At 45.2% G+C, this 26,965-nt stretch overlaps 2 long non-coding RNA genes across 4 annotated transcripts in view; one reads left to right on the top strand and one right to left on the bottom strand.

Moving 5' to 3' along the window:
* LOC127484430 (uncharacterized) overlaps positions 1-26,965 on the bottom strand; it is a 104,508-nt gene that overhangs the window by 3,473 nt on the left and 74,070 nt on the right. Inside the window, exons 1-3 of one of the 3 annotated variants that reach the window (XR_011383290.2) lie at positions 19,950-20,089; positions 14,783-14,924; positions 3,461-8,474 (exon numbers count right to left, since the gene is read on the bottom strand). This is a non-coding gene — a long non-coding RNA (uncharacterized LOC127484430). Of the gene's footprint in view, positions 1-3,460; positions 8,475-14,782; positions 14,925-19,949; positions 20,090-26,965 lie in introns of those variants that run through there. The other 2 variants (XR_007911396.3, XR_016223985.1) reach the window with 2 other exon arrangements.
* LOC149121250 (uncharacterized) overlaps positions 21,660-26,965 on the top strand; it is a 29,755-nt gene continuing 24,449 nt past the window's right edge. Inside the window, exons 1-2 of the long non-coding RNA XR_016223986.1 lie at positions 21,660-21,796; positions 21,925-22,098. This is a non-coding gene — a long non-coding RNA (uncharacterized LOC149121250). The remainder of the gene's footprint in view (positions 21,797-21,924; positions 22,099-26,965) is intronic.

The raw sequence follows: 26,965 nt of genomic DNA, 5'->3' as shown, positions 1-26,965 counted from the left end.
CTCTAAGTTGCTTCCTGGCTCACACAGTCTTTTCTTAGAGTATGTTGCCAATTCCCCTTTTCTTTCTTTTCCTCCAAATTCTTTAATATGAACTGACCTTGATACTGACCCATTCCATTAAAAAAACAAAAACCTGGGATTTTGTTACACGATCATTTAAAACTAAAGAACGGTCACCATGGGTGTAAGGCTTTCAAGACACGCGTCGAGGATGTCTTCCAGTGTGTTTGACAGAAAATTTGTTTAAAATGACCAAAGGCGAACCCCAGATGAGCCAATGAAATGTACACGGCTGCAGATGGGTGGGTTTGGGGGGAAAGGCTGTTGAAACATCACGCCATTGGGGGTGCCATTCCTCGTCTTGTGTGCATGGCCGATACTAGCACCAAGGAATTTTCTGTCAAAAGCATGTGGGTTCCAAAGCTGGAAACCTGAGTGCAATTCCTTAGCTCTACCTTGTCCTGCCTGTGTGACCCTGGGTGGGTTATTTAATCTCTCTGGGCTTTCTTTGTGTCTCGGCTTCTTCAGCCGTGAGACGGTCGGTATCTGAAAAATATGTACGCTATGAGTTGCAGAGGGAGCCTGGCACAGGGTAAACTCCCAACAGAGGAGAGGCATAAAGAAGACCGCGCTGGTGCCGATGGTGACAGCTGTGACGATGATGGCGCTACGATGCCTATGCATTCATCAGGGCTTTCGCAGGCAACGCTGGCCTGCAGATAAGCGCTTCTTACATTTTCCAGCGCTTTGCAAATATATCCAGAGACTGTGAATGGTGATCCTTTAGGAAGTAGCTTTTTTACTGTGATAAAACAGAGCCAGTGTAAACTCGTGGAAAATCCAACGTCCTTTAAGGGCTTTCATTTGCAGCTGACAGGGCTGTTCTTGTGTGGTGCTACTTTGTGGGGGCGGGGCTGTTGCCAGGGCTGCGGCAGTCAGGGGCTCTGAAGAGCAGGTTTCACTGGGCTGGCATCTGAGCCTATCTGAAGACTCCACTGGGCTGGCGCTGCGGCCACTAGGCTAATCCTCCGCCTTGCGGCGCCGGCACTAGGGTTCTAGTCCTGGTTGGGGCGCAGGATTCTGTCCTGGTTGCCCCTCTTCCAGGCCGGCTCTCTGCTGTGGCCTGGGAGTACAGTGGAGGATGGCCCAAGTGCTTGGGCCCTGCACCCGCATGGGAGACCAGCAGGAAGCACCTGGCTCCTGGCTTCGGATCTGTGCAGCGCTGGCCATAGCAGCCATTTGGGGGGGGTGAACCAACGGAAGGAAGACCTTTCTCTGTGTCTCTCTCTCTCACTGTCTAACTCTGCCAAAAAAAAAAAAAAAAAAAAACTCCACTGAAACTGTAAATACAAAGTGACCCATGCTCAAGTTGATTACAATAATGGAATATGGAAACAATGATACACAGTTTGAGGCATTTAGATTTTGGAAGTTGAAGTTTTGTTTTTACTCTATTTGAAAGAAAATAAAACTACATACTAATACCTGCTTGGATAGAACTTTGTAAAGGTAGAAGTAATAATTTCTAAAGGTTTTCAGTCCTCTTTTTTTTTTCTTTTGATGAATTTGCATTTGCTAATCTGCAATTTTGAGAATACATAGACCACTGCACCTGCTAGACAGGGCTAGTGCTAAATGCTGGCAGAAATCTCTGTCATTAAAAAATTCTATGAATTGTGTCACAATATACAATTTTGTGTTTACATATTTATATGGAGGGTCTTCAAAAATCCATGGAAAACAAAGAACATATTATGAAAACACTATGCATGGATTTCACAAATTTTTTTTAAAAAAGATGTATTTATTTTATTTGAAAGGCAATTTACAGAGAGTGAGAGAGAGAGAGAGAGAGGGAATTTTCCACCTGCTGGTTCAGTTCCCAAATGGCCATGATCAGGCCTGGACCAGGTGAAAGCCAGGAGACTGGAGCTTCATCTAGGTCTCTCATGTGAGTGGCAGTGGCCCAAGCACTTGGACCATCTTCTGCTGCTTCCCTAGGCACATTAGCAGGGAGGTGCATCAGAAGTGGAACAGCTGGGTCTCAGATCAGCATCCATATAGGGTGCTGGAGTTGCAGGTGGCAGTTTAACCTGCTACTCCACAATGCCAGCCCTTCAAATTTTTTTCACCAGAATAGACCTATCTTTCATCTGGATTTCCCATGAACTTTTTGAAGTACCCTTGTAGGTACATACACGTGTATAAGGACATCCAGACAGTTAAATGCTAAGTGAATAATTAGTACGTACTATGACTGCTTACATTACCTAATACTTACAATAACCTTAGAAAATAGGACCTTTTTAAATTCCCATCTTATAGATGGTAAAACAGAGGTTCACAGAAAGTACTGTCCTTAGACTGCAGCAACCACAGCAAGCAGGACCTCCCACCAAGATACAATATCTTAGGGACCACTCCGCCTGTACCATGAAGTACCTCCCTTGAAATTTTTTACGTTTTCTTGTGGTGCCTGGGAACGCTGAAGGCCAGAGGTATTGTATTGGCTCAACTCTCTAAGCCCAAGTCAGTAGTGGTGTGGGCACTGCTCCCTTTTCTCCCCTTTAGATTGCTCCTTAGCCTCTTCCCTGTGTAGGGTCAACCAGATGCCCGAATGAGCTCTAGGACTTGAGTCTAATGGGACTACTGGGCCCTAGGGCCAGACTTGGTTTCAAGAGGGTAGCCTAGTGAGCTGATCATTTCTCCTAGCTGCTGTGTTAATGCTTTTGCAGGATCACACAAGATTGGGCTGCCGGGATGGAGCTGTCATGCTGATTTTGAGTGATTTCAATTGTTTATATAGACAGGAGTCCTGCAAAATTTTTTGCCCTGGGCCAAGCATGTAGCACAGTGGTTAAGTCACTGTTTTAGATGCCTGCATTCCATACCAGAGTGGCTGGTGGGAGTCCCAGCTTCTCTACATTTGATCCAGCTTCCTGCTGATTGCGCACCCTGAGAGCAGGTGATGGCTCAAGTACTTGAGTCCCTGCCACTCAAGTGGGAGACCTGGCTGGAGTTCCTGGCTCCTGGCTTTGGCCTGGCCCAATCCTGGCTGTTGTGTGCATTTGGGAAATGAACCGGCAGGTGGAAAAATCTCTCTCTGTGTGTCAATGTCTACCTTTCAAAGAAAAGAAAAATAAATACATTTTAAAAATAGATTTCTCCCCAACCTTTTTTTTAGGGGCAAACCTGCTTAGAGACAGATACAGTGACTTGACTAAGGTCATCTAGGTGATGTGTGGCAGGGCTGGCATTTGTCCTCAGGTGCCCCTGAAGAACTCACACATTTGCTCTTCATTTTAAAAGGTACCAAGTGTTGTGGCCCTTTTGTGCAAATTATGCAAACATCATCAAGTCTTCGGCAGTATTTATTAAACCTTTTAAGTGCATACTGACTGATCAATCCTTCCACATTTTTTTTTTTCTGGCCTGTGACCAGGTTCTGTGCTAGGCTTACCTTACATAAGAATATGAATTTAATGACCTCCACAAGAGATTTATGGGCTACTGGAACTTCCCAGGAGTGAACTGATGACTTGACGTTAGTATGGTGCTATTCATCACTGGCGTAGCTGATCCTAGAAGAGGTATCGGTGGAATTAGGAAACAGCGCTACAACTATTTTGTTGGAAATGGCCCACACTGGAGGACACAGCCAAAGTATTTCTGATGTTTGACAAAACATCACTAGAGAAAGAGAGAGGGAGAGAAACACACAGTGAGGGAGGGAGCAAGTTCGACAAACATTCATGGCTATGGAATTAGAATAATACCGATGTTATTTGTTTATTAAAGACTGTAACTCACGTCGACATCACACAGAATGAAACCCCTTTAACCAGATAATAAGCACGGCGTGTTCTTTATGATAATGCCAACAATAAAACTAGAAGACTTTACTATTTGTTATTTATCAGGTCGACTGGACAAATCATTTTTCTATGTGCCGGGCTTGGGAAACTCTTTTTATTTCCTGTCTCCTTCTTATTAATAAAAACATCACAGAGCTGGTAAATTTATCCCCATGCACTTTGCACTGTACAAGCAGCACTAGCAGGCACTGGCACGGAGGTTCCAGAGCTTTCTGCAGGAACAGGCATGGCATACATTTGTTCTTGTTTTCCGTTAGCGTTGTTGGAAGGCTCTCCTTTAGCTCATGGCAGTGGTAGAAGCTGTGTTTTATAATTTTAATATTTTTCCCAACGTTATACTGTAAGTTCATTTACTTCTCTTCGTCTTCCAACTCTGTGCTAGACTACATCAGCATGCATTTTTTTACTTGGACGACGCCATCACCTGCTAGATATCTCCAACGTCCGATCTTGCTCCTCCGAAGCCCTTTCGCCACTCAGCAGCCAGAATGAGCTTCTTAGCACAAATTAGTTCCAAGTTGAACTCCTCCGCTTACACGAGCACAACTCCCAAGGCTTCCTGATGCCCTTAGAATGGAACTCAACTCCTCATCATGGCTGTTCTGGCTGCCCCTGACAGCTCCTCTGGCTGCCTCCACATTTTCCTCCTTTCTCTGTCCTACTCTGGACTGTGGGGGATCCCGTGGGAGGAGAGGGAGGGTTGCCCACAGTACCAGGCCCTTTGACTTCTGGTGTGTTCTGCTATTGGGTAGTTCTGGCAAGGATCAGAAGGGGGAAGGGTGGAGCCATCGCATCCTATCCCAGGAACCCCAGCCTGTGTCCCTCTCAGCTCCTTCTCTGGGAGTCCCAGTGACCACACCCTTCTCTTCCTGTCACACCAGGGGCCAACAGAGTTTCCTGCTGCCCCAGCTGCCTGCTGTGACCATGGCATTCTACTTCGCTTTATGGTTGCCCCACCCCATTCACGTCCTCGTAAATAATCCTTTTATTGAAATCATCTCCCTTGACCAGTGCTTTCAATCCCCTCTGCTCCTTGCTGTTCTCCAGTCTGGCACCTGCTGGTCATGCTGTCTCCCAACCACATTGCCCTCCATCCTTCTGCACACTCCCTGGCCATTTGCTGTCCTTGTTGCCTAGAACAACAGCCCTACACACTGTTGCAAGCGTGCACTCCATTCCCCTAAGTCCCAGCTTTACAGAGAGGCCTTGTCTGGTCCTCCATTCTTCAGTAGCCTGCTCCTCCCAACTGCTTTCTCTCTCTCTCTCTCCGCTTCATTTTCTTCAAGTCGCTTATCATGAACTGTGTTGATCTTATTTCAATCCACTTTGGTTTTTCCGTCTCCACTACTGGAATGCAAGCAGGAACTGTGTCTCACTTGCACCCCTTTAGAACCTCCCTGTCTAGAATTGTGACTGGTACAGAGTAGGCGCGCTAGCCATGCTTCTAAGTGTTTGTTGAATGAATCTGATTGGACCATCTCTCTTTATAGATCAGGAAGCTGAGACCTGTAGTGTTCACATGGACTCTTTTTAAATTTTTTTGTTCTTTCAAAAGGATACTTGCTACTCAGCTCCAGCTAGTTTTTAAAAGAAAATGAATTTAGTCATTTTTATCTATTTGAAAGAGAAGCAGAGAAAGAGACAGAGATTGTCCATCCTCCAATTAAGTCTGCAAATATCCGCCACACCTGGGAGCTGGGCCACAGCCAGGCCACAGCCAGGAGCTAGGAACTCAATCCAGGTCTCACATATGGGTGGAAGGTAGCCAAATGCCTGAGCCATTGCCTGCTGCCTCCTAGGGTGCACATTAGCAGAAAGCTAGAATTGGGAGAAGAGCAGAGAATGGAATCCAGGTGCTTTGATATGGGATGCTGGTATCCCAGGCAACATTCCTACTGCCGCACCAAATGCTCACCCCCCAACATTAAAAAGAAATCTTAAAAATTTGTTTATGAGAGAGAGAGAGAGAAAGAGAGAGGGAGGGAGGTTGAAACACTCAGCTGGGAAGAAGGGAACAAAATCCAGGCCTTCCATGTGGATGGCAGGGACCCAAGTACTTAAGCCATCATCTACTGTCTTGAAGGGTGAACACTGGCAAGAAGTTGGACTCAGAAGCCCAGCCGGGACTTGAACCCCAGCCACTGACACAGGAGGCTGTGCCCCATGCCCACCTTCTCATGGACCATTGCACCAGGATTTTTGACATCCATAGAGCACTTGCCAGTTTGCAAGTTTCCATCTCATTTGTGTCTCCTCTTTTCTAAAGAAAGGGGCTTCTTTTTAACTTTTTATTTATTGAACACGTATTTTTAACCTAATGAATAATCTTTTAAAGCTTAGATTTTTCTAATCTGTGTTTTCCTCCTATTTTTTCTTTTCCTCTCCTTTTTCTTTCATGCGTCTAGCTCCCATGTCTTCTAGTAGTTGGGAACCACTGCCGAGGAGTTAATATTCATTATTAGAAAGAAGTGGAGGAAACCAAGACTGGGAGGATCTTCCAGGAAGCCTGGCCATCTGTACCACAAATAGTAACTATAATAGTCACCGTTACTGGACTGATGAGTGCTCACTCTGGGCCAAACACAGCACAAGACACTTTTTGGATAATCCTCATTAATTCCTCATAGTGATCCTATGATCTATGCGCTACCCTCCTAACGAAGGGGAAGAAATGATGTTCTAGGAGGTTAGAGGACTGCTTCAGGCCACTGGGAAAGTGGCCTGGATTCCAACAGAGCCATTACTCACTCCAAACTCATGAGGCTCCTGATCCACACAGGCCATGAAGTGCAGATTACCCAACCTTCAAAGTCTGGAGTGAGACAGAAGTGAGACCCCCGCTAGGAGTCCAGCTGGGGCTTGGAAAACTGGATAACGGTGGGGGAAGGGAGCAGCCTCAAAGGAAGAAATTAGGTCCTGGTCAATGAAAATCAGAAGTTGGGGAGATGGTGCTTTTGTAGTCCTTTGAGGATCATCCTGGCTGCTCCCCTGTGTCTTTCAGACTCTCCTTTGGAAATGAATCAGAGAACACCAGATACACAAGGGAGGGGCCTGTCTCTCCTACGTGGCCGTAAGGAGAGATATTGACTGGGCTCTCTCAAGGGCAGGATAGGGTAGTTCCGAAGCAGAGTTACCAGCTCTTCAGTGCTACCTACACAGCCACACAGGACAGAGTTAGGGAGAAGCATTTAGAAGTTAGAAGCATCTGGAATAAAAGGCCAAGGTCAAGCTGAGGTCTTGGTGACCATGAACTACCAAACAGGCTACTTCAGACTGGAGCTTTAACTTGCAGCCCAAGGTTCAACTAGAGTCACCTGCAAATGGCACCTCTGGCCCAGGAGAAGTTTGCCTCATGGCTGAAAGGAAGTTCACGGTCAGAAGCAATGGTTTAGTTGCTGCTCCACCCAGGGTCAGGCAGGTGGAGGCAGTGTCTAGCCACAAAGTACTTAACCTCCATTCTTCAAGGATCTCAGTCTTCATTTATGCTGTTGTGCAATTGACACTAACAAAAAATACTTCTGCATTTGACTAAGTCTACTTCTGAGCCACCCAATGTTTTCATCATAATATTTACTTCTGGGTAAATAGGCTAAATTCTCCAATTCTGATACAAAACAGAAAGATCAGAGAATGAAAATAAATAGATGACATGGCTGTTTAAAGATAATGTAAAATGCTTTCCAGCAGCATAAATATTTGATTGTAAAACTTTCAATATGTTGTGTCTATTAAGTAGTAATGTACAACATTTAAATAATTCAGTCAGCCCCAGTGGGCTAGGATCTTGCAGAAGGACAGAGGTGGGGCCCAGTTTGGCAAGACGCCAATTTCCCGTCATAACACAGCCCCATGGCTGGCCCCAGACGCTCTATCCTTGCCATCTGTAACTCTTTGGTCAGGACCAAGCCACAGATGAGAGCAGGGGATTGGATGGAACCCTTGGGGACATCAGACATTTCCCTGTCACTGCCCCTAGCTAATATGGTTACTATTCTTTGATTTTTATTCTGGAGACAAAGGATATGGATGACGTTTTTGGAATATCTTGCAGGATCTATGTAGGTTTGTTCTAAACTTCCATCCAGCCTTCGAACCAATGTCCACGTACAAGGTGATAGATCTGAGGTTGGGTGACCTTTTTAGCTGTTTGAATTTACCACACTTCTAATCTCTTTGGGCCTCATTTTTAATATTTGTAAAATGGGACTAGTAAAATGTGCCCGGCCCTTCTGTCATTGTGCTGTGTATCAGGGATGGAACCTGCTGATGCCTCCATCTTGGACTTCGGTTTCCATAACGGATTCTGGTGGAGACTGATGTTGAAGACACAAGAAAGACACTTAACAGGATGCCTGAGTGCTGTAGCACGTTTCAATGCAACTGCATCCAGTAACCAGCATGCCAACGTGCAAGGCACTGTGAGGGCGGTGGCTTTCAAACCTCGCGATGCTGCAGGTGGTTCTGCAAGCCTGAAGAAGTGCAGATGGATGCCCTGGAACCTCTGATGAGTCCTCCGTAGAAGGACATGGAAGGCAAGCCTCCTCCTCAGCAAGACACATGGAACTGAAGGCTCGGCGAGAACATCACCTCAAAGGACTCCTTTTAAATAAGAGAGGGAAGGAGTCAAGTGCAATATTTATTTCCCTATGGCATGGAACAGAACCCCATCAAGAAAAGAAATAATCTGTTTGTTCTTGTGAATTTTTAAAATGTCAAAATATAAGTATTCATACACACACACACACACACATACACACTCAAATAGATCCTAGCTTTTACACGAGGTGGTTGTAGGGGTAAAACCCCAAAACCAAACAGAACAATGAAAAGTGTAAAATCCTAAATTAAGGGAGCATTGCAAAGAGTTTAATCCTCTTAGTGTGAGGGCTTTTCAAAACATTCATGGAAAATGGAATTAAGAGATAAGTTTATTTTGGTGCAAAAAGTCTTTGAAATCTTTGCATAGTTTTCTCATAACATGCGTTTTTTCACGAACTTTTGAAAGGCTGCCTTTCTTGCATGGATTTCATAAAGTTTTTACACCAAAAATAAACTTATCCTTTAACTCCATTTTCCATGAACTTTTGGAAGGACTTTCATATGTGCTTGCAGGATCGTCACACTGAGCCCGTCTACACTGTAAACCTTTGCAGAAGCTTGTCAATCGAATGCGTGAGCACCAGTGGCAACCTAAGTGGTTCTCCCCTCACTCAGGTCTCCAAGGAGAGTGCCAGCCACTTGGTCAAAGACTCATGATAGGCCTTCGGTGCTTTGCACGGATGCATCCTGAAGTGTCCTGAAGGCTGGACGCTCACTCCCCCTTGGTGGCTCACTTCTGCAGATCCACCTCCCAGGTGACCGAATTCCCAAAGTGGGCCAAAGAAACCACTGTCTGGATGTCATGGACTCTGGGCCTCATTAAACAGTGAGAACCAGAAATGTTCAACCAGCCAGTGACAAGGACCTGTAGATTTGTTATTTTAATTAGCTGAGCAAAAAGCGATTTCATAAATCTGTGTGAGTAATGCATTAGTTACAACCTTCTGCACCAAGCTGCTTCTCTGAGAGGACCAAAGAGGGAACGGAGTCATATCTGCAGAATGGGATTGCTGTCCCACACTTTGCTAACCTTTTTTCTTTTTTTCTGTTTCATGAAGTAATACAAAGCATTGATAACTTTGAGATGCTATCATCTAACTAATTTTAACACACTGTGTAGTCTGCTGTGTCTGGGGTTAGGACTGAGTATGTGAGGTCATTCATTGCTCTGCTCTGTAAATATTTGAGGTGCCTAGTATGTACAAAACAGAAATGCTACCCACAGCAGGAGCAAAAGCATTAGACATAACCTCTGCCTTTGAAGACTTTGAAACCCACAGGGGCGGAGGGCTGAGGGTAAAGGATATGTGTGCAGTACAGCCCGAACTTGAGCTTGGGGGACCTTTTCCATGTTGTTTGTTGATGCAATCTATATGGGGCTGATCATACTATCACAGCCTATAAAGAAATAGTTATTAAACAGAAGCATGGATGAAAACATCTCAATGTGTTCCATAGAACCTAGGACACAATTTTTTCAATTTTTTGCTGTTGCTGAAAAGAGTAAGATCTCTTCAAATAAATGGAATGTCACACTGCAATTGTCAGTTGTCTTAAAAGTACATGAAATAATGGTGATCTTACAATCAATAGCCTTACATTTGATAAATGATACAAGATAAGATTTAATTATTATTATTATTTTTTTAACAGGCAGAGTGGACAGTGAGAGAGAGACAGAGAGAAAGGTCTTCCTTTGCTGTTGGCTCACCCTCCAATGGCCGCCATGGCCGGTGCGCTGCAGCCAGCGCACCGCGCTGATCCGATGGCAGGAGCCAGGTGCTTCTCCTGGTCTCCCACGGGGTGCAGGGCCCAAGTACTTGGGCCATCCTCCACTGCACTCCCTGGCCACAGCAGAGAGCTGGCCTGGAAGAGGGGCAACCGGGACAGAATCCGGCGCCCCGACCAGGACTAGAACCTGGTGTGCCGGCGCCGCAAGGCGGAGGATTAGCCTAGTGAGCCGCGGCACCAGCCAGATTTAATTATTAAGTGTTAGAATCTAATCCTTGGACATTCTATAAGTTTCTCGTAGACTGAGCTAGCCTACATTTGCAGAAAGGAGCAGGTAGTTGTAACGAGGGGTTGGACCAGGAAGTAGGAATGGATATAGATGGAAGGACGTTTCAAGCGTGAACCAAAAAACAAAACAAACAAATAAACCTGGAAATGATAAAACTATGTTTCTGGACATTTGAGAAGATAGATACTATTGGAATGGAGAGTTCATTTATAGAAGCAATGTGACATAATTCTGTAGATAAAGGCAAGGTTGAGGCAGACTGTAGAGAGGACTTTGAATAACAAGCTACAAGTTTGGATTTCATCTTGTATGCACATTTTAAGCCCCTGAATGGCATGCTAAAAGCAACATTCTAAGATTAAGCTGTGCAGCAAGGAGGGAAGTTGTAAAACTGGAGGCAGCAAGATTAGCCAGGAAATTGTCTTGGTAATCTAGCAGAAGTGTCATGAGGGATTATGCTAGGGTCATAGAAATGGAGTGGAGAACAGAGGTGATATATGGAAGAAAATGAAGGAATTGGTCAAGGATGTCTTTAGTGTTATTTTTAAATTTATTTTTCATTATTTTCATTTTTGTAAGATTTATTTATTTTAAAGGCAGAGTTGAGAGAGATAGAAAGGCAGAGAGAGAGAGAGAGGTCTTCTATCCACTGGTTCACTCCCCAAATGGCCCCAACAGCTGGAGCTGGGCCGATCTGATGCCGGGATCCAGGAGCTTCTCCCTAGTCTCCTACATGGGTGCAGGGGCCCAAGAACTTGGGCAGTCCTCTGTTGCTTTCCCAGAAGCATTAGCAGGGAATTGAATAGGAAGAGGAGTAGCCAGGACTTGAACCGGTGCCCTATGGATGCTGGGATGCTGGCACTATAGGCAGCAGCTTTACCCACTATGTCACAGTGCTGGCCCCCATTTTCATTTTATTTGAAAAGCAGAAAGGTCAAGAAATCTTCTATCAGCTGATTCACTCCCCAAATGTCCATAAATGGGAGGCAACGCCCAGAGCCAGGAACTCAACCTCAGTCTTTGATGTGGGTAGCAGGGGCCTAAGCATTTGCTACTTCCTAGGGTACACAAGAACAGGAACCTAGATCAGAAGAAAAGACCAGAACCAGGCACTCTGATAGCGAATGTGGGTGTCCCAAGGGGTCTCACCTGCGCTACCATGAGCTAACCTCTTAAGTTTTTTTCTTTTCTTTTTCTTTCTTTCTTTTTTTTTAATTTACTTTAGGGGCTGGTGCTGTGGCACAGTAGGTTAACGCCCTGGCCTGAAGCGCCGGCATCCCATATTGGCGCTGGTTCAAGTCCTGGCTGCTCTACTTCTGATCCAGCTTTCTGCTATGGCCTGGGAAAGCAGTAGAAGATGGCCCAAGTCCTTGGGCCCCTGTACCCACGTGGGAGACCCGGAAGAAGCTCCTGGCCCCTGGCTTTGAACTGGCACAGCTACGGCTGTTGCGGCCAATTGGGGACTGAACCATCGGATGGAACACCCCCCCTCCCCCGGCTCTCCTCTCTCTGTGTAACTCTGCCTTTCAAACAAATAAATAAATCTTTTAAAAAATGTACTTTAAAAATATTTATTTATTTATTTGAAAGGCAGAATTACAAAGAGAGAAGGGGAGACAGAGACAGATCTTCCATCTGCTGGTTCACTCCTCAAACGGCTGCAATGACCAGGGCTGGGCCAGGCAGAAGCCAGGAGCCAGGAGCTTAATCCAGGGATGTGGGCCCTCCTCCACTGTTTTCCAAGGTGAATTAGCAGGGGACTGGATTGGAGATGGAGCAGCTGGGACTCAAACTGGCATCCATTTGGGATGCTGGCGCTGCAGGCCATGGCTTAACCTGCTGTGCCACAGAGCCGGCCTCAGCCCCTTCAGTTTTTGAAATGCTCAAGAATACTAAATCCAGAAGAAAATAATCAGGCTTAAAGTTATATCTGTGTATTATATGAAGATGTTTCAAAAAGTTTGTGGAAAATGGAATTAAAAGACAGGTTTATTTTGGTGAAAAATTATTTTGAAATTCACACATATGAAGAGTCCTCAAAAAGCTCATAGAAAATGAATGCTGTGAAAAATTATGCATGAATTCCCCCCCCCCCCTTTTTGTATATAAGATTTACTTATTTATTTGAAAGACAGAAGTACAGAGAAAGAGAAGGAGGGAGGGAGAGATCTTTCATCCTCTGGTTCACTCCCAAATGGCTACAATGACCCGAGTTGGATCAAGCTAAAGCCAGGAGCCAGGAATTTCATCCAGGTCTCTTTTATGGGTGACAGGGGCCCAAGTACTTGGGCCATCTTCTGGTGCTTTCCTGGGTACATTAGCAGGGAACTGCATGGGAACTGGAGCAGCTGGGACTCGAACTGGCACTTACATGAGATGCCAGCATTGCAGGCGGCAGTTTAACCCACTGTTCCACAATGCTAACCCCTAGGCATAGATCTCAAAACGTCTTTGAATCCAAATAAACTTATCTTAACTCAATTTTCCATAAACTTTCTAAAACACCCTCATACAATGTTTGTCAAGAATCATTTGCATTTAGCTTTAGAATTATTTTAATGAAAAAAAAAAAAAAGCCTAAACACGAAAGCTCTTCCTCTGTCTATTTTTGTAGGCACTGGTGTCTGGCATAGATTTAAAGCTTTTTCGTACCTAAGAACATCTGTCTTTGTCACAGTACTTTCTCATCTAAAATTCCAAGACCTGACTTCTGGCTTTTAGTGCTGCAGAGAAGTTTTTCTTTTGTGGGTTTTTAAAATACCTGGATGCTTATGGGATTTTTGCTTCCCCAAAATGAAATTAATAAATAGGGTAAACAAAATATGTTTTGGTGCATCTCAGTTTATTCAATATGTAATGCATGGTAAATCCTTTCAAACCAAAGACTCACATCAGTTTTTAGCTCAAGAATTATTTTTCTTTTAGTTCTTTGATTATTGATATTTTGAATACTCTGGTCTCTTAGGAATTCTTGTTATCCCTAACTACTGGAGCCTCTGGATTATTTTTCTTGTGTTTCTCATGTTTAATACCTTATAATGTTTATCTTTTATACTCCAAGTTATGGGGAGACTTCTTGAACTTTTACTGTAATTACATTGTTCCAATTTTATTGGGTCTGTTTGCTGTATATTGCATCCATTACATTTTCAAAGACCTCTGCTGTTTTAACAGTTCTAACAAATCTTTTCTGATGTTATATTGCTTCCTTTCTGGTCTCACCTCTATAAGAAGTAATAAAATCTTCCTGAATAATTTTGAAAATGTCTATTAGAGATTGGGTTGCTCATGACTGTTTGGGTATCTGTTATTGAAATGGGGGGTTCCACTGATCTGTCACATCAGTTCTCTTTTTGAGAACTGATAAATACTTGCATATTCCTGCTGTTTCCCTCCGTGGTCATGATCACAGGTGACTCATCAAGTCCCAAGAGATGAGACATGTTCTATCAAGGATATTGATGGTTGATACTAACATACTTTAGGCTCTAATGAAGTGAAAAGAGAAATGTTCAGATTTATAGACACTTTGCCAGATCAGAGACCCAGAAGTTTCTAGGGAGTAGGGAGGGCTTTCAAGTTGAAGGCAACTATGAGAAGGGGGCAGCTGGCTGGGACACCACATCACTACACCTCGTGATTAGGTGTTATTATCCCATTATATGTAGGATTTCTAAAGATGGAAGAGCAATGAAGGTTAAAATAGTAGCACGATTCATACAATTTCTCCCTCTTGGGCATACAGAGTTCTTGTAGGTGAGCTGGAGACAGCTCCCACTGGCTCATGCATCTATTCCCAATTCTGTTCAGGAATACCAAACTGCTAACTTGAAATCAATGGCAGTGAGAGTGTTTACACCACAGAAATTGGCAAACACTACAGCTAATGCCTTCACCTCCACTGACTGGTAGTTGTTAAACACTTACTAGCACACAACAGTTCTTAGGGGCTGGCATTGTGGCTCAGTGTGTCGAGCTGCCAGCATCCCATATTGGAATACCAGGTCGAGTCCCAGCTACTCTGCTGGGACTCCATCCACGTTCCTGCTAATGCATTTAAGAAGGCAGCAGAAGATGACCCAATCACCTGAGCCTCTGCCACCCATGTGGGAGATGGGGATGGAGTTCCTGTCTCTTGACTTTGGTCTCAATCACTGTTGGCATTGTGACCATCTGAAGAATGAACCCCTCCCTCTCTCAACCCCTCCCTCTTTCTCCTCCCCCCTCTGTTTCTCTGCTTCTCAAAAAAAATCAATCAATCAATTAATCAATCTTAAAGAAAGCATACTTAGCTTTCCATATTTCTGGGTCCAATAGATCAATCTCTCTTGAGAGAATTTGTGATGAAGATGAAACTTCTTGTCTTCCCACACTCGTCCTTAGTGGAAAGTCGTGCAAGAGAGTGGGTGAGACAGTGTGAAGAATCACACCTAGAAAGGAATGCAAGGCCATGTTCAAGGGTGAAATATTCAAAGGTGATGAAGGACAGAATCATCTTCACATAAGAAACAAGATTATCATTATTATTATTATTATTATTAGCTGCAAAGATCTGTATTCCTCCCAAAGAGATTATTTTCAAGGATTATGAAATTGCACGTTAGGGCTGTTCACAGATAAAATTCTGAAAATTTCAATTCCAAAGACGTTCCCGGTTGATTCAGCCTCTCCACCTAATCCACACGAGTTATGTCAACTTTATCTTGCTAAGCATGGAAGGCCACTGGGTGACACAACTCCAGTGGCTTGTGAAGAATTATAATTCAGGCAGGCCTCTTGATTATGTTTAAAACTGGACAAACAATTGATTTTTTTCAATGATTGATGAATGACGATTCTGTACGAACATTTGTGCTAAAAGACTGTCTCCAATGTGGCTAAATAAATATTTGCCTCCCTAACGTATACTTGGCCCAGTTTGTGAGCACAGAGACTTTCTGAGGTCGCATGCTGTGGGAGGCAACACAGTGGCTCCTGCCACTGGACTGTTCAAACATATGCATGGGAGTTTCGTGCCTGGGGATTTCTTGCTTCAGGAAATGTGTACTGAAGCCTTGTTGTCTGCTGGGCACTGAGAACACAAAAAGATGAACAAGATACAGCCCAAATGCAGGCAGTTGGTTCTAAGGCATGCAAACAGTTCTTTACAACATGGTAAACATGTTGTGCCTTAGAACATGGTGTGTTCTAATGGCAGCTCTCGCATTACTTGCTGTGTGAGTTTGAAAAGGCATGTGGCATCAGGGAGCCTCCCTTTTCTTTCTTTAAAGATTTATTGTATTTATTTGAAAGGTAGCATGACAGTGAGAGGGACAGACAGAATGAAAGAGATCTTCCATCTGCTGGTTCTCCTCCTGAATAGCCATGACTTTCCAGGCTGGGCCATGCTGAAGCCAGGAGCGAGGAACTCCATCCAGTCTCCCACGTGGGTGGCAGGGGTCCAAGGACTTCTGTCATCTTTTGTTGCCTTCCCCGCTGCATTAGCAGGGAGCTGGATCAGAAGAGCAGCCAACACTCAAATTGAAGCTCCAGTAGGGGATGCTGGCATTGCAGGCAGCAGCTCATATTGAGCCACAATTTTCTGCTTTATAAAACAGGATTACTGAATCCTATCTGACCATTCCTTAGTCTCAAATAAGATCAAGTAAATGCTGCCCACCACCACCACCCCCCTTTTTAATGGCTGTTTGTTTGAAAGGCAGATCATCACAGAGACAGGGAGAGAGGGAGGGAAGGAGGGAGGAAGGGAGGGAGAGAGGAAAAGAGGGAGAGATCTTTCATTTGCTGATTCACTCTCCAAATGGTTGCAATGGCAGGGGCTGGCCAGGCTGAAGCCAGAAGCCAGGAGCTTCTTCCAGGTCTCCCATGTGGGTGCAGGGGCCCAAGGACTTGGACTATCTTCTGTTGCTTTCCCAGGCGCATTAGCAAGGAGCTGGATTGGAAGTGGAGTAGCTGGGCCTCAAACCAAAGCCCATATGGGAAGCCAGCACTCCAGGTGGTGCCTTAACCTGTTGTGCCACAGCACCAACCCCAAGGGTGTCTTGAGTATAACATCCAAGGAGGACAGAGCTTGTCTCTCTGTGTGCTAATTTATTAATTTCCCCACCATCTATTGCAGGTGTTTTGAACAAAGATACTTTTTACCTAGTAAATCACCAAATCAATACACTTACTCACTCACTCATGAGAAGCCAGATTCGCCTGCAGAATCCTGGCCAAGATGCTGTACATCTGCTCTCCGTCTGTCTCCCCACCTGTGACATATGAGGATGGAGTGGGGTTTCAGATGCAGGCGTGCCAAGAGACCCAGCAGAGCGCAGGTGCCCTGTTCTTGCCCCGCGTGTTAGCCTTGGCCGCCCTGTGGATTGTGCGCAGTCCTCGTGATGGAGGGGAGGAGGGAGTCAGGCTGGTGCTCTTGTTGGTTCCCTTTGCCCATGAATTGGCAAATCCTCAGAGAACAAGAAAGCCTTTTCGTGTAACCCTCATCAAAACACTTTAAAAGAGGTGCCTGTTGCCAAAAACTTTATATTTATCCCAAGAAAAATTAGAAACTATTTTTGGATTATCTGCACATGACCAGCCTGCCTTCCTGCAGATAAACAACAAAAAACTTGCGTGTATGCAAATCCCCGTGCTGCTCAAAACATGTGCTATGTCTCCCCGCTCAATGCTGCCTATGGAGGTGCGGGCTCAAGGCAGCCACTCTTCCCTGGCAACTCCAGTCTGTGAACAAGATTAAGGGTGTGGGACACACCCAGAGGCAGGTCTGAATTCTGGTTCTGATCCTTGCCAGCTCTTGCACCTTTGGGTTGGTTATGTAACTTCTTTTGAGCCTCAGTTTGCTCACATGCAAAATGAGGAGATGTTAACACCTAACGTCAAGGTTGTTGTGGGGATTAAATATAACAAAGCTGGGTTATCTGGTGAGTACTAGAAAACTGCTATGTCTCTTCTCTTCCCAGATTTGCTTTTCATCTTGAAAGAGGTCTGAATTTATGTTTAAGGAGATTTTTAGAGAAATTAGGGAAACACGCACATTAATGCATGGTGGTCAGAAAGAATAATTCAGAGAGGACAACCAGGACGGCAGGCCACAGAGCAGGACACACAAATTCAAATGGCCTTTGAGACCAGACAAGCATGTGGCTAGTAGCCAGGGCACCTTGGGGTGCAATGCACCTGGCAGCCACAGGTCCTTCAATCAAAGAATTTCAAAACACCATGCCAGTCCGACGGATATGTGAGGAGTCCAAATAGTAGTTCTTGGAGCTCGACTTTCTCTTATTCCAGAGGACTGTGTAGCTCTATTCTTTTCCTTCAAAAGTTATCTGGGAAAAAAAATACTTCCTCTGGACACCTGTTCTTTCTTTGCTCATGACACCCGGCCTCTGCGGCCATGACCATTCATGTACATGTAATTGTTAACCACTTCTTTTGCACAGAACATTCAGAAAGAGACAGAAATAAAAAAAATGCATATGTACAGCAAGCAAGCATAGAGGCAGACACCCATATTTAAAGCAGTGCTCCCAGGAACAAGAACAGCACCTCAGGCTATGGACATTAGAGTGCAGAAGTCATTCATGACTGGAATAGGCACTGGTGTTAGTGCAGGAGAGAGGCCGACTAATGGTGGAGGTATCTAAACCCTCCCAGGTTTTGACAGGCAGTAGAGGGAGCAAGGGGTGCACTCTATGTTTAGCCCATGGCTGTGGGCTTTGCTTGTCTGGTGCATGTGTGTGGGCGTGCATGTGTGTGTGTGTGTGTGTGTGTATCCTTTCTTTCCTGTTGGAATCTTGGAAGCCCCATGAAGGAGGGGCCTGTATCTTCTGTTTGGTTTTCCTTGATGTCCTCACATTCCATAATGCCTCTCTTCGCTTCCTTGCTATTTAAGCATCTTGGTCTGGATGTTGAGAGGACGAGATGCCAGATTCGGCTATCAGTGGGAAGCAAACAATCTGAGGCCTTTGGGGAGTACAGATAAAGTGAGCGAGATTGGGGTTGCGTCTGAACGGGGCCCAGGGATTCCTGTGACGATGTGGCTGACAGATGACGTCTTGCTCCTGATAATGGTGCATCAGGACTTCCTCCTGGCTGGAAAGAGAAGGCAGGCAGGCACCCTGTTGCCTAATTGTCCCTAATCACAGAGGAAGACCTCACACACACACAGAGCTGACCGGGATGCAGTTGGCCAGATTATCAGCAGCCAAAGGATAAGGAGTGTTGACTTAGCCGTGGGAGGATGGCTGATGGGTCAACACCAATGAAAGAGAATCTCATGCCTTTGCTAGAGGCATCAAGTCCTGTTATGACGGGTCTTGGTGCTTTTCACTTCCACCTTTTTAAGAGTTTCAGGGAAGATGAAGCTGAAACAGAGGGGATAATGATGTTTCCTAGTACCTACTACTTGCCGGCTGCTAAGCTGAGGTCTTTAGCTGGGATAAAGAACACCCTGGGTTAAATGAGAAACAGGTATTGCTGTTCTAATTATGCAAGGAGGCCAGCTGAGACCTGGAAATTGGCTGTCTTGACTAGAAAGACCCTTAGCACTGCAGGGCTGACCTTTGAACTCTAGTTTGTCTACCACGGAGGCTTTCTAAACTATGAAGGATCTCCTGTGGTTGGTCAGGATCCCCACACAATGGATTCCGACCTTTGTCAGATTTGGGTGGGAGAGGCTTCTTCAAGCACAGCTTGGGAATAATTCTCACAAAGGAGCCAAGGGAGCAGGACTGAGCGTGAGAAGTTCTACTGATGTGGTCCCAGGAAGGCGAAGCCAGACCCCAGCAGGGTGAGACCAACAAGGCTCGCCTCCAGGCAAAACCTAGGAGATGCCAGAAAACTCAGTAATCAAGATACATCTTCTAATGTAGCGTGTTTTTTTTTTTTTTAATTTAAACTAATGTTAAAAAAACAAGCCATGATGAACAAAATAGCAAAATTTTAAATAAAGATGAAATCCAACCCCATGTTTGCAGGTCTGAAGTTCACTTGCCTCACCCTAATCAGGTGCATTTAGGGGCACTGCGGGTAAAGCAGCCGCCTGCAGTGCCGGCATCCCATGTGTGCACCGTTTCGAGTCCCTGCTGCTCCACTTCTGATCCAGCTCTCTGCTGTGGCCTGGGAAAGCAGCAGAAGATGGCCCAAGGTGCTTGGACCCCTGCACCCACATGGGAGACCTGGGAGAAGCACCTGGCTTTGGATTTGGCCCAGTTCCATTGTGGCCATTTGGGGAGTGAACCAGCAGATGGAAGACCTCTCTCTCTGCCTCTCTGTAACTCTTTCAAATAAATAAATAAACCTTAAAATAAAAGACAAACAGAGCATTTGGTGATCGAGCACAGACATTCTGCACCAGTTTTTACAAAGATGGCATTAAAATTTTATCTTCCTTGTTTCCAGGGGGTTTTGGGTGCCCCCTTAAATTCTGCATCTAAGCCGCAGGATTCACTCACCTCCCACTAGTCCTGGCCCAGAGTCCCAGTGGTTCTCTGGAGTTGGGATGATCCTTCAGATTTGTCCCGTGATGATTATAAGGACCGTGGACCTTTTTCTCCTCCATCCCCAGAACCCAGTCATGGGCTGCATACGCCCCTTAGAGAGAGGACGTAAACTTGGGCAAGTTCTCTTCAGCTGAGAGCGAATCCCTGAACAGAATTCAGGGGTGAGCCGCCACCCCCAACACTCCCTGCGTTCCTCACACCCATCTCAACTCAGTAACCTCCAATACAGGGCTTTCTGCACTGTGCCCATCTTTGAACTGGAGGCAAAGTTTGTTGTTAGCCCAGAACTCCCATGGAAGGAGGTCTGTTGGGAGCATACTGTCTACAGAAAGATTGCCAACACCATATGGTTTTGTCAAGAAAGATGTCCAGGCTTGGAAATATTCCTGTGTTGATTCAAGAAGGCTTTGCATGCTGCTATTTCCATCCGCAAAGGTCACCACTATTAAGGCCAGAGTGCAGTCCCAGAGAGATTCTCAGCTTGGCCAAAGCGTTTAGTTTTCAACTGCAGTGAGATCAGACGTATCTGAATCCATTCAGGATCAGCCTCCAACTCCACCACACCCATCCATGTTTGATAATGGACTTGACTTCACTCGATTCTCTCCATGTTCCCATGTAGGAGGTCCGTATCAAACCCCTGGGTGGTGAAATCAAATTCAGACACCTTCATTTTGCTGTATCCTGCTGGGAACTTCACAGCTGTGAGCAAAGTCAGAGGTGAATGGTTCGGAAATGAGCAAGGGCTGCTCTTGGCAGGTGGACTGAGCCAACGGGAGACTCCGATGTCTGACTTTCAGGTCTCATAGGTCAGGGGAAGTAGGCAGGGGTCATATCTAGGTGAGGTGGTGACTGGCTGAGCTGGGCATTAAGGACCCACAGGTAGAAAGTACAGGGGATCTGAGTTAGGAGCCCAGGCTGTGATTGAGATTCGCAATGGGGTTCTGTAGGCAGGACTTCCCAATCTGCTGGCCACACCTGCCCTCACTTTGCTATCAGGGCACTCAACTTTCTTTCCTTCTTTCCTCTGGTTTGCTTATGGACCCTCATGTTAGCATATATTTAAGTCATTATTTAAAATGCGATGTCCTTTGTGTTTGATCTAAAATCAGATACAGAAAGGGTCCCCTAGTATTCTCTTTCAATTGTTTCTTTTTGCCTCTCTGTGGTCCTCAAATGAGCTTTTCCCATGGCTGTGTAGCTCCAAATAGAAAACCTGTTTCCTTCCCGTGACCTCTGTCCACATTCTCTCATCATTAAGCCTCAATTAGCTGTCTCTAACCCCAGCATTACCTAGATCAGACTTCATGTGGCATGGCCAAGCCCACACGGAACCATTCGGGCCGTAATAAAACCTTCTCATTTCATGAGAACCCCAGCATTCATTCTGAGATGACTTCAGGAGGGTAGAGAGAGGTTCTTTTTTTAAAAAGTTATTTTTGCCTAGGAACACACCATTTCCACAAATAATGAGTCTCATCCAAAATGCTGCTCTGGGCGGGCAGACTCACAGCTTGCGAGACAGTAACTCTTTCCTCTCCCTGGCTTCCCTCTTTCACGGCATAGAAGAGAAGGTTCCTCAGCCCTGGGAGCCGTCTTGGAGATAGGAGTTTAGAAGAAGCCAGTCAGCATAGCGTAGTTATAAATTAGTAACTGCTCCGTGACCAAGCTCTAGCCAGTGAGCTACACTGGAAGTGCAGTGGGGGATTCTGGGAAACCTCCTTGGAAGGAAGGATCTGGCCTTTCCTCTCCTCTTGTTCCCATGGCAGTGGGACCTCTATTGATGGCATCCACATCAGGTAACTGGACCAACAATGGATAGAAAATACCCCAGAAAAAAAATGACACCTGTAATAAACATGTACAGACTTTATTTTTTAAAAGCTCAGCTACTGGCATTTAATTTTTGTCTATTTTTTTTTTAAAGGCAGAGGCACAGACAGACTGAGAGAGATCTTCAATCCACTGGTTCACTGCCCCCAAGTGCCTACAATAGCCAAAGCTAAACCAGGCTAAAGCTAGGAGCCCGGAGCTCAATCCAGGTCTCCCACGTGGATGGCAGGGACCCAAGGACTGGGACCATCATCTTCTCTCTCCCAGGGTATGTATTTGTAGGAAGCTGGATCACAAGCTGGGGAGCCAGGACTCTAATATGGAGTGCAGGCATTGCAAGCAGCAACTTAACCTGGGTATGGCATGCTGGCTCCTGTACTTTTTCTTGTCATTATTCCATACTGGTGATGGGGAACCTTTTTTTCTGCCACAGGCTATTTGGATATTTATAGCATCATTCAAGGGTCATACAAAATTATCAGCTTAAAAATTAGCCTGCTGTAGATTTCTCGACTTCTGAGTCACGCTGCCTGCGGTTGCCTTGGCAGGGTTAGCATTTGCATTGTATTGGGAATTAGAAGTTATCCATAGACGATGTGCAGTACTCACGAAGATGTGTGTGCGTTATATGCAAATACAACTGCATTTTCCAGAAGGGACTAAGGCATCCTTGGATTCTGGTGTCTGCAGGGCATCTTGGGATGCTCCCCCTCCCCTTTTCAGGTACTGATGTCCTTAATGTATCTGGAATGCTGTCACCATAGACAGCTGAGATAGTAGCTCTCTAAGACCACGAGGTAACCTTGACAATGAAAGCCACATGCACAAGGTGGCATAGGAAAAGGTTCAGCACCTGCCTCCCTGATGACCCCAGCTCTATCACAGCTGCCCCTGGACTCTCTCCCTCTGGGCTCTTTTCATAGTCAGACCATGAAGACCAGGCTTTTCCAGTTTTGCAGCAAAACCCAATTCCAACCATTATGCTATTTATCTGGCCAGGGGCATCATGCCTGCGTTTTTATTCACATAATCATACATGGCTTATCTTCTAATGTGGCGGCTCTCCAAATACGGCAGGCATTCCGGGCAGGCTGCGGCGCTGGTAGACTGTGGGTCACCAGGCTGATGGGAAGTGACGGCTGGCACAGCCCAGGAAGGGCTCAGATGCTTCTGCTGTACCATCAAAGAGGATCTCAGATCTCTGCCATTGAGCCACCAGTTGTCAGTCTCTGTCTCTACCTGGTCTAGTGGATCAGGGACACAGATACGCTGGTCTCCACTCTCTGCTATAAATATTCTAGACAGTAGAAGGATCACGTTCTATATTATTTCAATTATTATCTAACTTGAATGGCTATTTAACTTTTCTGCAACACAAAACAAACAGAACTTTAGGACAAAGCCAGGTCTGCCAAAAATGCAAAAAAAAAAAGAAACTTTTTTTCCCCCCTCTTCTCCTGGATGTTTTTCTAGTGACTCCTTTTGGAATGTTATTTTGAACTCACAAAGGTTCTTTTAAAAAAAACTCTGTATATTTCTTTTAAGCATCCCTTGAGAAAGTCAGTTTTAAACTTAGCAAATGCATTGGCTTTTAAAAAGCACTTTCTTAAAATAGTGATGTAAATCTTGGTGGGAAATCTTTAAGGTGCCCCGAATGGACAGAAATAGAAATGTTAATGGAAATGCCATTTGGGATGACACTGGTGACGGCTCCATTCAGATGGACCCAATCAGAAAAGACTGGAGTTTTCGAAGTATTCCAGTGTGCGTCTGCAGTTAGAAGCCCCAGTGGGAGGGGGGTAACAGGAAGCCAGTACAAGAAAGTAAGAAGTCAGGCAATAGCAATGCATTGTTAGGACAGGAGAGACCCCGTGGGCATGTGTGTAAACATGCTACTAGAGTGACAGTAGTTTTTAAACTCTTTTCTGATACAACCTCATCTTTCAAAGATTACAAATGTTGTTAAACAAACCACCCTGGTAGGTATGATATCAGTTGCTTTTTTTTTTTTTTTTTCTAGATCTTTTCTTTGTGTGTTAAGGACTCCAAAGGCTGGATGAGGTCAGTGAGAACTACAGGAGGTAACTTTTACTCTAGGTCTACTCATTGAGTGTTAATTGCATATAAAAATACCTTCACCAGAAGCATCTAGAACAATGCACCAGCAATGTAGCATAGGCATATTGAGACATAGAAGTCAGCATCGTAGTTTATATCATTTAAAAATCAAATAATTCCCAACAGGACAGTCAAAGAAATAACAAAGACCAAAAAAATAAAGATGAAGGCAGAAGTTAGGAGATGGAGGAAAAATTTTAAATGTCTGATTAATACAAATAAATAAAAACAGATTTTTGAAGTAACATACCAGGTAAATGAAAGGTAATTATTTCAGAGGGTTGCACTATTAATAATTTTCAAAAAGTGAAAATAATGTATCCAATGATTACTTTAGTATTAACTAAAACCTTATTTCACACTAAAAATTATGGGATTCTGTGTGAGTCAGATTTCTATGACTATAGCAAAACACGTATGGCAGGATACTTTATAAAGAAGCTGGGGCTCACAGTTCAGGTCTAAACAGCTTGGGGCCTCCTCTAGGCTGTCCCACCCAAAGGCAGCAGCATGTGTGTCTCAACAGCAGCTGTTTTGTGGTGGTCCCGAGGTGACTGGGGCCACAGGAGGCCCAAGCTACCTGGAAACCCAATGGCCAGGGTCTCAGGGTGCTTAGCATTATAGATAAGGACCTAGAGGCTCAGAGCTTCAGCAGGTGCTGAATCCTGTGGCTGGCCTGTCCTATATCCAAGTGTGGCTTGGTGACAGTGCTGTGGGAGATGTACAGCTGGGACATTTATCAGCCCCGATTCTATTTTAGACACCCCCAAAGCCACCCCAAATAGAACAAGTAATATGCTTTTATATGGAAAGTTGTGTTTTCAGTTGATTTGAAGGGATAAGTGATAGTGTCTACAGAAATGCAGTTTTGAAGCATATCTGAACTGCCCCCCCCCCCTCCATGGCATCATCACAAAGTCACAGGTAGACAGTGGCCCAACCAGAGGACTAAGCACAAAGTCCTCTTTTCCTTAGCACTTCTCTATTCTTCACTTCCCTCCTACTGTAATTGTCCACAGGGTGCTGTGTTAGCACCAGAGTGCCCAGTGTTCAGGTCTTTGTGTGATAGCTGTGCTACTTGCTACACGACTCATTGAGGACCCACCCCCCCTTCTTTAAGAATACCCAGCAGGTTTCTAGAACATTCATAAATATTGGGATTTAAAATCCTAAATCCCACCATAAAGTCGGCCACCTTTGTTGAGCACACACTCTAGTTATGGCTGCTGTCTTACTCCACTTTTTCTTGTTATAATATCAGAGACTGGGTAGCTCGTCAAGAATAGAGATTTATTTCACTCAGGATTCTGGAAGTCCAGCGCATGGTGCTGGCATCTGGTGAGAGCTTCCCTTAGCTGCATCGCAACATGGCAGAGGGCACCACGTGGTGAGATAGAGCAGGTGTGCTGGCTTGGGTCTCCTGCTGCTCTTATAAAGCCACTAATGTCATCACAGGAGGTCCACCTTCATGACCTCCTCTAGTCCTAATTACCTCCCAAACATCCCACCCCCAAACTGTTACTAATAGGTGAGCTTCTGTGTCCAACGTAGGAGCTTCTAGAAGACACACTGAAACCATAGCAGTGATTATTCCTCCTGATCTGCTCTGTTGTGCCACAGTAATGATTTTGTTGTCCTCTTTCACATAGCAAACGTGTCTCAGTTTGCATGATAAATGATGTGTTCACCCTACACCAAAGGAACTAGGGGCCACCTGGCTTTGTGGTTCAGAGGTGGGAGTGGGGCATGGGTGTGACCAGGGCCATCAGTGGAGGAGTACCTGTCATAGCGTGTGATGTTGTTAGGAAGGTGGATTCTTGGTCCAAGCTTCCTGCACACGGAGATTTTTCCCACAGATGTGGTCCTTGAGGCTGGGACAAAGGCCTGACTTCATGGGGTGGCCCCATTCCATGTGCAGCCCTTCCATCCAGGGAGACCTTCATCAGACTGGGCTGAAGTCTTCCTCTTGGAGGGGAAGGATCTGCTCTGATTTCTACCTGACCACACTGTGTGGATTACTATTGGGGTTCAGAGGATAGAAAAATGCCATGAGGCTACTTCAAGAAGTTCATGAAGAATGGCCTTAAAAGTTGATTGTGGTACAGCAGATGAAGCTGCCACCTGCAAGACCAGCATTCAACAGACACTGGTTTGAGTCCCAGCTGTTCTGCTTCCAATTCAACTCCCTGCTAATGGCCTGAGAAAGCAGTGGAAGATGGCCCAAGTGCTTGGGTACCTGTATCCATGTGAGAGACCCAAGTGAAACTCCTGGCTCCTGGCTTTGGCCAGGCCCAGTCACAGCTGTTGTGGCCATTTAGGGATTGAGCCAGCAGGTGGAATATCTCTTGCTGTCTCAGTACCTCTACCTTTCAAATAAATAAATAAGTAACTATTTTTTAGAAAGTTGATGTAGCATAGCAGGTTAAGCTGCCATCTGCAACATCAACATCCTATATTGCAGTGCTGATTCCAGTCCCAGCTTCTCTGCTTCTGATCCAGTTTCCTGCGATGCATCCTGGGAAGAGCAGACAATGGCTCAAGTACTTGGGCCCCTACCATCCATGTAGGAGACCCAGATGGAGTTCCAGGCTCCTGGCCTCTACCTGGCACAGCCCCAGCTGTTACTGCCATTTGGGGAGTGAACTAGCAGATGGAAGATCTCTCTTGCTCTTTCTTTCTCTGTCACTGTTTCAAATGGATAAAATACATTTTTTTTCAAAGTTGTTTTTGGTGCAAAAAATGTCTAGAGAGATGCATACATGTGAGAGGTCTTCAGAAAGTTCATGGAAAATGCAAATTTTGAAAGAAACTGTGAACCGATTTCCAAAATTTTTTGACCAAAACACACTTTTCATTCCATTTCCCTTGCACTTACTGAAGTGCCCTGGTATTTGGTCAGGAATCCTTGGCTTCCCACCTCTCTCCCAGCTCAGGTCTCCTTCAAGGGCAGAGTGGCGGCCAGGCTGTGTTCTCCCCCGTGACTACCAGCTGCCTTCCCGGGAGTACCAGACTCTCAC

The sequence above is a fragment of the Oryctolagus cuniculus genome, chromosome 17 (genome assembly GCF_051225735.1).
Source record: "Oryctolagus cuniculus isolate XC-2025 breed Fujian yellow rabbit chromosome 17, ASM5122573v1, whole genome shotgun sequence".
Classification (NCBI taxonomy): Eukaryota; Metazoa; Chordata; class Mammalia; order Lagomorpha; family Leporidae; genus Oryctolagus; species Oryctolagus cuniculus.
This window is presented reverse-complemented; position numbering and strand designations above follow the sequence as displayed.